Genomic DNA, 10,077 nt, shown 5'->3' with positions numbered 1-10,077 from the left:
TGTGTGAATATAAGCCAGCTCTAACTCTGTGTATGTATGCTACTTCAACTCAACTGTGTGCATGTGTACATGTACTTGTTGTTAAAAATGTTTTAGAATAGTCCTAATAAACTCTGTTCATTGTATCTCCTTCTAGACAAAAAGTCTCAAATATTTTAAATTGGTATATAATTTTAAATGTTGACAAATATCGGGTTAGCTCTGTTACAACATACTGTCTATGCCATTCAACCCTGCTTTAAAATATATTCTACATGGTGATAAAAATTTAAAGTCATGAAGGGGAGGGGAGAGGCAGGGAGGGGAGCATAGAAAAATGTAGAGCTCATTAAAAATCAATTTAAAAAAAGACATTTTAAAAAAATTAAGGTCATAAAGATCTATTTCAGATTAACAAAAGCTAATCTAGAGATTTTCTATAAGCTGTTCTTCAATATTGTCAGTCTTTACTGTTAAACTTCTGTTGAATAAATTTTTTTTTCTTTACCTCCTTGTCCTTCACAAGTATAAATCGGTCTTTCTAAGTAAAAGCCAGTTACAGTCAAACTGGAGGACTCTGGGTAAAACATTGCTCCACAGCCTCTCAACTTGGATCCAGCTCTCCAGGCAGATCCTATACTACGGTCATGACTCATATGTGCCCAATAGACAGTCCTCAAATGCTCCAAGATCTAGAGGAGACAGGTTGGCTCCTGGCACCACCCCGTTTCCTCTGAAGAATACCGATACGAACAGAAGAACCTCCACCTGGAGCTTGCTTCACAAGTGGCAGCGCTAGCTACTGAGCAAACCTGCCTTTTACCTCAACCACTGCAAAGACCTATTCAGACCGTGGACAACATGACACTGAGGGACTGACTGCCTCTATTGCCCAGGGAAAGGCAGGCTGGTCTTCCTACAAACTGCTAATCCACAGGACCTTCTGAAGCCTGGCAGGCCCTGTGCTGCCAGCGTAAGACTGATGTTGTCCTAAGCCCTGCCCTCAGCAACCAGAAGGACCCTGGAAAGGTTGTCTAGGTAGTCAATCAAGTAATTCTCTGTCACTTTTTAATTAAATAACTCAGGTAAGCTTTATCCTCCTTGAGAACTCTGAGGCAGGTGGATGGCAGGTAGGTTTGCCAGTTTAGAAGGAACAAACTCTTCAGAACAGATTTCAGTATAGCGTCTTACCATTCCTTGGTCTAAATAAAAGGTGTTTTAGGATACAAAGCTTAAGGTGTGGGGACCTAAGAGCGTGTCAGGGTATAAGAAAGGGTTTTGAGGTGTACAAATGCATGTTATCAGATTTCTCTCTCATGCTACTGTTGACAGTCTTAACATTAATCAATAAAGTTCTAATAAGCTATTAATCCAACCCCGACAGAGGACTACCACAATCCTCATAGCTACAAGCTTAAGATTTTAAATTCCCTTTGCTGGTTTTCTAACGGTAGACCTCAGACACTTTTCACTGTGCAAAGCACATTTGTCACGGTCACTTCTGATGTGGGTACCCTGCTGCTTCTGCAACACAAATTTCAGCCAGGTCCAAGAGACACCAGACAGTTCCACAGAGCCTAGACAGCAGCAGAACAACCAGCTACCCCAAGACATGGCCAGCACCCCAGCTTTCTCAGGTCCGAGACTTCAACACCCACAAGTCAGCAGGAAGCAGTCTTGAGAACCCGGTGCCCCATCCCTGTGCCACCGGCAATCCCCTTAATTTTTCCACTTTTATAATAAGAAAAAGATGGAAATGTTGGGATTCAGGCATTCTGCTGGTCCCTGGCACCTGGCAGGATGAACCCAGGCAGTACCCTAGCCAGTCCAGGGTCCTATGGCGGTTACTCACAGGTGCAAAGATCCCTTTAAGAGACAAGCCCCGCCCAATCCTGTTCTCCACCCCCCCCTCTCCCCACAGCTCATCTGAAGAGGCAGGCTGCTCCATGTCTCCTCTTCCTCTCCCTCTCTGTATTTCTCTTCCCCTCCTCCCTCCCCTTTACCCTTCTCTCAACAAACCCCTCACTTAAACTCTGCCAGCAGGCGCATTTGTCTCTGGCCCATGGTCCTCACCAGCCAGGGCCCCTCCCTTGCCATCATACAAAATCTGCCTGCTTAAATGTGGTAAGGAGATCAGAGAACCATGGTAGAGGAGAAAGAGTTTCCTCTTCTCACAGGAAGCCATTTTTCCATTTCTCCTCTTTCCCTGCTGGGTCTGTTAGATGCTGTCCGGTTGACTGAGCCACACTGGTCAGAGCTCCACTGCCCACACTTGGGAGCGCACACTTCCTCATCCATACAATCTCTAAGGCTAAGGAGGTTAACTTCCTGTTGATTAACGGGGGTGGGGGGGGGTGTCTAGGCACGTGATGTCTCCGTGCCACATCCTCCTAGCAGGCTCCTCACATGCCCCAAGGCTGCCTCTATGCAGAAGCTTGGCCCTTAGAGAGGAATGTCCATTTGTCCAGGTGCCTCCTCAAAGTGACAGACATGTGAATGCCAAAGGACGGTACATGTTGACAGTTGGAGATCTGGATCAGTCTTTAAAGTTCTTTCTGCTTGCTGAAGGTGGTGATTGTGTTCTTTGGGCATGAGAATGTGGCCTGGACATGCTTTTTGAGAGGGAGTTATGTATGCTTATACTACTATACTCCCAAAGCCACTGCACAGAATTTTGAATCATGGTGACATATATATTTGGGGTGTGATACATTTTGCTTCAAAATACACTTATGTATTTTGAAGCAAAAACACCTGTGTTTTGAAAAACTGAAAATGACTTGGTGTGGCTGCTAACAGCGTTGGCACCGATAAGGAGGACTTTTTGGTGGAAATGAACAGAAAGAGGAGAGAGACGGATGAGGAACAGCTGTCAGAAGCCTGGACCCGTGAGTCAGCAAGTCCATTGCCCTGGAGAACAGCTAGATGTTCTTCTCGCTGATTTTTGTATAGCCTGTTGTCCCGTGTTCAGCTTGGAGCCGAGGAGATGACTCAGCAGGTTAAGTGTGAGGTGCGCAAGCTGGATGAACCAAGTTTGGTTCCGGAATCCGAATAAAAAGCCAGATGTAGCGGCTCACATCTATAATCGCAGCACCTCCCGCGGAGAGATGGGAGGCAGAGATAGGAGAACTGCCCTGGAACTCACCAGCCAGCCCTCCTGGAGTAAGCCATAGAGAAGCAGAAAGAACCAGGCTGTCCTCTGACCTCCACAAGCATTGCCATGGCAACCCAGGACAAGCACAGCTGGCTGGTGGCTCTGTGAGGGCTGACCGGGGTCGGCCAGCAGTCCTCCGCTCACCCACACTGTTGCAGTCAGCTGATGGCTGGAGCTGTGGTCTCCTTACAACTCAACTGAACTGGAGTCCGAGATGCTTCCTAGCAGGCTGGGATTGATGATGCCTATCTCTTGACTGTCCTGGAGGCTACAACTGGAGCACATGTGTGACTTGGGACTTTCATTGCGTGTGCTAGGTTCCTGCCAGAAGTGCCCCAAATAGGGGCAATTTAGAAAGTGACTTCTGGAATGTTATAGATGCCATATTCTGTTGGTTAAAGCATGTCACTGTAGTGTTCCAGAGTCAAAGGGGGGGAGAACTGATTGATTTTTTTTTCTTTTGAGACATGTTCTCGCGTGGCAGAGAACAAAGTCAAACGCCCTGTGTAGTTGGGGATGACCTGAACTTCTGGTCCTCCTGCCTCTACTTTCTGTGCTGACATACAAGCACTACTATCCCTGCTGTTGTGCGTGATGCTGAGGATGGAGACCAGAGCCTTGTGCACTCTAGAATGTGAGCATTCTCCCAGCTGAGCTACGCTGCTAGACCCCGGTTTCTAGTCAGATGCAGTGAAATACAGGTAGTAGAGCACTTGCCTTGTGTTTGTGAGGACCCTGGTTCCAACATCCTCAGCACTAAAAGCTGTGTGTGTGTTCAAGTGGGCAAGGAAACGGTTGTGTAGTGGAGATGCTCCTTTCTCTGGGGCAGTCCACTAGTCCTTTTAAAACCAGTGTCTTGTTCCTTCTTGTCATGCCCAGATCTTGTGTCTGAGTTTGAGATGAAAAGTAAAGAGAGGCCAGGTAGCGGTGGTGCACACCTTTAATCCCAACACTCAGGAGGCAGAGGCATGAGGATCTCTGTGAGTTCGAGGCCAGCCTGGTCTACAGAGCTACTTCCAAGAACTACTCCAAAGCTACAGGGAAACCCTGCCTCAAACCCACCCCTCCCCCAACAAAAGTTAAGAAAGCTGTGGATGAATTTAGTTGAAGTCAGATTGGAGAAGGGTGCTGGGGTGCTTTACCCAGCAGGAGACTAGGTGGAGTTGGGACCAGGTGACCCAAGGATGGCATGTTGAACTGGCGTTTTTTCCTGCTGATGAAGAGGCTGTTTGTTCTCGATCTCAAGTGAAGAACTGATGGGAGACACACTGTGAAGGAGGGAGTTTTGTAAGAACTGGCTGATGGGTACGGAGTACGGAGCCCGGATGTCAAGAGCCTGGAGGAAGCCCTGGATTTGTTTTCTAGAACCACATAAACTGGGCACAGCGGAACTTTCCCATAACCCAGGAACTTGGAAGGAACAGGGAGGATTGGCTCAAGGTCATCCTTCTGAGATACACAGGAGCCTGTCTGGAGGACAGACAAAGCCAGCAAGAACTGAGGATCTACAAATTACACATGTCAAGATTTAATATACAATTGAATATACAATAAGTTACAGTGATTACTGCTGCAGCTGGTTTGTTGAGCATCTATGATCTGCCAGGAGCATGCTAGGTGCTCGGCCGCGATTCTCTTGATCTTTGTCATCCTGGGAGTTAGAGTTCATCTTCCTCATTTTATATGAGTTCTAGAAACTCTGGTGCAGCAGTTGTACGCCTTCCCCTTCCACATGGTTATGGTGGCTAAGAAGACACCAATTTCACCAGCTCTGTTGGACTCCAAAGTCTAGGAGTTTGTTTTGTCCCCCAGATTGTGTTTCTACTTGAGAAGAAATTTCAAAATGAAATCATACTTAAATTTCTCTTCACAAAGGAACACATGAATGACACCAGTGTTCTACCAAAAGCTATTTTTTGAAATAGATTCTCTTGGCAATATTTGGATTTAGATATTCTGTTGAATTTTATTTAATCTAGAGCCAAGTTTTAAAAACTGCTCTTTGATGGATGTATATTTATTTTGGAGTAGTGATGGAAAGAAAAGTTATTCAATAATTGCCTGCCACACACAGTAGTAATAGTAGTTTTTTGTTCTGTTTCATTTGTTTTGAAGACACAGAGTCTCCCCGTGTAGCCACGGCAGGCCTGGAACTCACTCTGTCTGCCTCTGCTTCCCCAGTGTAGAGGTTAAAGGCATGAGCTGCCACGCCCAAGATAGATGAAAATTTCCCTCTACTGATGAAGAAGGTAACGTGTACAGAATTTAGGAACTGGGGCTGGAGAGATGGCTCAGAGGTTAAGAGCACTGGCTACACTTCCAAAGGTCCTGAGTTCAATTCCCAGCAGCCACATGGTGGCTCACAACCATCTGTAATGAGGTCTGGTGCCCTCTTCTGGCCTTCAGGGACATATACAGATCACTGTATACTTAAGAAAATAAATAATTCTTTAAAAAAGAATGTGATGATCAGAATTTAGGAACTTACTACAGAAGAAAGCAGACATTATATACTTGCTTGTGTTAAGAATGTTTCAGTAGGATTTATACTATGTAATAAAACTTAACGAACGCAGTTGGGCCTGTGTATATGTGAGCATGTTTCCCCAGTGTGTGCCTGTGTGTGTATGCCCGTGTGTGTATGCCCGTGTGTATGAACATGCTCCACCCTCTCGCTCTGTTTGTGTGTGTGCACATGTTTCTGTTCACCATGTGTGGAGACTGGAGATTGATGTTAGCTGTCTACCCTCTCGCTCTGTTTGTGTTTGTGCACATGTTTCTGTTCACCATGTGTGGAGACTGGAGATTGATGTTAGCTGTCTTCCTTAGATGCTATCCATGTTTACTCTGCTGTGTGTGTGTGTGCGCACATGTACATGTGAGAACATGTCTCCGTGTTCACCCATGTGGAGGCTGGAGATTGGTGGCAGCTGTCTTCCTTAGATGCTATCCATGATTACTCTGCTGTGTGTGTGTGTGTGTGTGTGTGCGCGTGTGTGCACATGTACATGGGAGAACATGTCTCCGTGTTCACCCATGTGGAGGCTGGAGATTGGTGGCAGCTGTCTTCCTTAGATGCTCTCCACATTGTTTACTGGCCAAGACCATCCTTAGTGACATAGTGAAGTTAGCTTGTTTCAAAAGAAACTATAGATAAATGAATAGGGATCTCTATTCAAATTTAAACACTGTTTAAAAAAATTCTAAGGTGAGATTTTGACAGATGGTAAAAAGAGCAGTCACCTTAGATACGCAGTAACTAACTCTTCCATGAAATGCTCTTAAATGCCTGCCAAAAAGCATCTCAAATCACTTCTAAGCTTTCTAAGCTTAAATCCTAACTTCTTCAAGAGACATATGCAATATTTTTTGCTTTTTTTCTTTTTGAATAGATTCAATTTTTTTAAGAGCAGTTTTTTGTTTATAGCCATTCTGAGGGAAGAGTACACAGTTTCTGTGTATACCCGCCCCGTCTCCCCAACCATAACTGTCCTGAAACAGGGTTGTATAGTCTGCTAGAATAGAGAACTTACATCTACCTGAGGATCCAACCCAGGATCTTGGACAGAGGGTTTGACGTCATAGATCCTTGGGGTTTGAGCAGAGTGTAAGGAGTGTGTTTTCGTTGTCGAGGTACTGTTATAGAGTGTTTGCCCTCCCCACCCCACCCCTCTATTCTCCTCTCCCTCAATGATAACCGACAACCACTGATGGATTTCATCATCTTGTGACATTATTATCGGAGACAGACTCTCATGGATCTCTGGCTGGTCTCAAACGTTTGAGGGCAGTTGGCCTTGAACTTCTTCAGATCCTCTTGCCCCTGTTTCCCAGGTGCTGGGATTCCGGGCACGCACCTACACACTCAGTTTTAAGCACTGTGGGACACAGGGGTCTGTCTCAGGAACCACCCTCACTGGGACCCAGATGTAGCCTAGGCTGACTGGCCAGTGAGCTGCAGGGATCCTCCTGCCTCTACCTTCCCCACACTGGGTTCCAGGGGTGTGCCCCCACACCCAGCTTTTCTGTGGGTGCTGGGGTTTAAACTCAAGCCTCCATGCTTGCATATCAAGCTCTTTACTGACGGAGCCATCCCCACAGCCCCATTGCTTTGAGATAGGGTCTCCTGTATCCCAAGCCGACATCCAATCAGATGAGCCCTGCTCAGGTGACCTCGGGCTTCCCTCTCCCAGGTGCTTTGATTATGGGTGAGCACCACCACAGAGCGTGCCATTCTTCTGTATTTTGGATTCCACACAGGGGATGAAAGGATAATGACTCATCAGGTGTGTGGATGTGGCCGTGCCATTTTACGGGTGACAGCAGTCTATCAAGTAGTTCCTGTTTCATCTTCAAGTCACAGAGGAACAGATCTTACCATGTGAACAGGTACTAGAGTTACCGGCTGAGGTGTGTGTGTGGGGGAATGGCCCAAATGCCCTTAGGGGACTTTGGTCTCTCATTTTGTTCAGCTTGCTGTGTGCCATTCAACAGAACTGTGTCAGCAAAGAACCAGATCTTAAATTTAAAATTAATTAATACAGGTGCTTAGTGGTTCCCATATTTGCCGGTATGACTCTGAGTGGCTTGCAAACTGGGGAATGCACACCCCAGGAAGGGAGAATACACGGACTGCCAGAAGAAAACATAGCACTCCAAATATTTAAAGTGTTAATTTGGTATCTTTTAGCTAATACTCAAAAACAAGGTAAATTCTAATAGATATATGTGTGCACACATACATAGTACATATGTATATTGCGGCAAACTCCTCGACCAGCGAGAAAGAACGACCACCACACGAGGATTCTTCTCAGATCATGCTTTACTGGAGTGCACTTGGTTGAAGGAGAGCACATGAAGCGAAGGGGGGCAGGAAACGAGAGAGAGAGACGAGAAACGAGAGAGACAAGAGACGAGAGAGAGAGAGAGAGAGAGAGAGAGAGAGAGAGGGGCCCGGGGGCACAATGGCTGCTGCTTATATAGGGAATTGGCACACGGATCACCCTGTGATTGGCTGCCACCATCAGCTGACACCAGACTGCATCGAGATAGGCCCAGGAACCCTTATCCACAGCGCATGCGGGAAGTGGGGGGGGGGGGCGGGACACGCAGCTCTCAAAGGCATAGCCAAATATGGGGTTGTTTATAACCAACAAGACAGGATGTGGTGCCATCTTGTAATGGCGATCCTGTCCGGCTCACTACAGTATATATATATGCTTAATAATTTTCATTGTGCTCACATAGCACCTAGCTTGTGCTTGGGATGTTACAAACATTGGTTTATTTAATGACTTGAGGTAATTTCTTTTATTATCCCTATTTTACCCATGAAGGAGCTAAGGGTAACTCAGCGTGTCCAAGAACACAGCTATTATACAGCTGGTGGACTTTGTGTAGACATTCTGGCTTGCACCTGTGTACTTTAAGTTAAATAAGTGTATCGGTAGGGAGGGCAACATTTTTATGAAATGAGCAACCGAAAATGTTTGGTTCTAAAGCTTTAGAATGGACCGTACAGACAAAGCAGTTCCCAATCTCCAGATTTAAAGGGACCTTAGAGTGTGCTTAGTCTAACACATGTAAAGAGTGTGTGTGTGCCGGGTGGTGGTGGCGCACGCCTTTAATCCCAGTACTCAGGAGGCAGAGGCAGGCGGATCTCTGTGAGTTAAAAGTCAGCCTGGTCTACAGAGAGAGTTCTAGGACTGACTCCAAAGCTACAGAGAAACCCTGCCTCAGAACAGAACAGATTGTTGTGTGCGTGATGGAAACCCTGTAACTATCCCTTGTGTCACAACTGGACTCCTTTGCCAATTTTGTAATTTTGTTCTGGATACTAATTTTAAACAACTGTGTTTGTTGCAGGGACGTCGAAATAGGAGAAGATGAAAAGAACATAAAGAATTCCAGACACAAGAGCAGAAGGAAAACCAGCAGAACCCAAACCTGCTCATTCCCTTTTCCCCCAGACTCATTTGTGGAGAGCGTGGTTGGTGGACCCGGTAATTCAAAAGAAGCTCGAGCGGTGGTTCTCAACCTTTCTAATGGTGCACTGCGACCCTTTAGTGCAGTCCCCCGCCATAAAGTTATTTTCGTTGCTACTTTATAACTGTGATTTTACTGTTATGAATAGTAATGCAAGTATCTGTGTTTTCCGTTGGTCTTTGGCGACCCCTGTGAAGGGGTTGTTCGACTTCAAAGGGGTCGGGACCCACAGGTTGAAAAATGCTGAACAAGAGGTCCCCCCCCCCAAAAAAAAAGCCAACTCTGAAATAAAATTCACTCTCACCCATTTTCTAACCCTCCCCTGTTTACACGGCATGCTCTAAACGGTATCCCCGCCCGGCCTGCTTGGGCAAACGCCCGGTGCTGAGGGTCTGAGCAGCCAGGGTCAGCCCATCAATGTTCTCCCAGCCGGGGTTCTGGGCACACGAAGCAGGTAGCGGAGTTGGTTGCCTGGGAAGCAGCGAGCAGAGTGGAGCTCGAAGGCAACAGTGACAAGGGAGAGCGCGGGGCCGGGGTGCGGAACGCGCAGACCCCGCTCCAGGGGGTAGCGCCCGGCAGCTCGGCAGAGCCGGGCGGGGCTGGCAGGCGTTTGGGTGGCGAGAGGCAAAGACTTTTTTTCCTGTTCCTTGGGGAGGCGTGGAGGCGGCTTCCGTCCATTCTTCCAGAGAACTTCGCGGTCAGCGCAACAGCCCTTCCCGAAGGCGACTCGGAGTCAGGAAAGTCAGGTTAGGCGACCCAGGCTCGCCCCAGCCCGCTCCCGCTCGCCCCAGCCCGCTCGTCCCAGCCCGCTCCCGCTCGCCCCAGCCCGCTCACCCCAGCCCACTCCGGCTCGCCCCCAAAAGGCTCCCAGCTCTCCCCAGCCCGCTCCGGCTCGCCCCAAAAGACTCCCAGCTCTCCCCAGCCCGCTCCGGCTCGCCCCAAAAGACTCCCAGCTC

At 47.4% G+C, this 10,077-nt stretch overlaps 1 protein-coding gene across 1 annotated transcript in view; it reads left to right on the top strand.

Moving 5' to 3' along the window:
- Positions 1–9,781: 9,781 nt before the first annotated feature.
- Positions 9,782–10,077, top strand: part of Plekhf2 (pleckstrin homology and FYVE domain containing 2) — a 16,201-nt gene continuing 15,905 nt past the window's right edge. Inside the window, exon 1 of the mRNA XM_005362304.2 lies at positions 9,782–9,867. The gene's annotated coding sequence lies outside the window, so the exon portion shown is untranslated. The remainder of the gene's footprint in view (positions 9,868–10,077) is intronic.

Source organism: Microtus ochrogaster, linkage group LG5 (assembly GCF_000317375.1).
Source record: "Microtus ochrogaster isolate Prairie Vole_2 linkage group LG5, MicOch1.0, whole genome shotgun sequence".
In the NCBI taxonomy this organism is placed as follows: Eukaryota; Metazoa; Chordata; class Mammalia; order Rodentia; family Cricetidae; genus Microtus; species Microtus ochrogaster.
The sequence above is the reverse complement of the archived record's forward strand: the minus strand, read 5'-3'. Positions and strand labels throughout refer to the sequence as shown.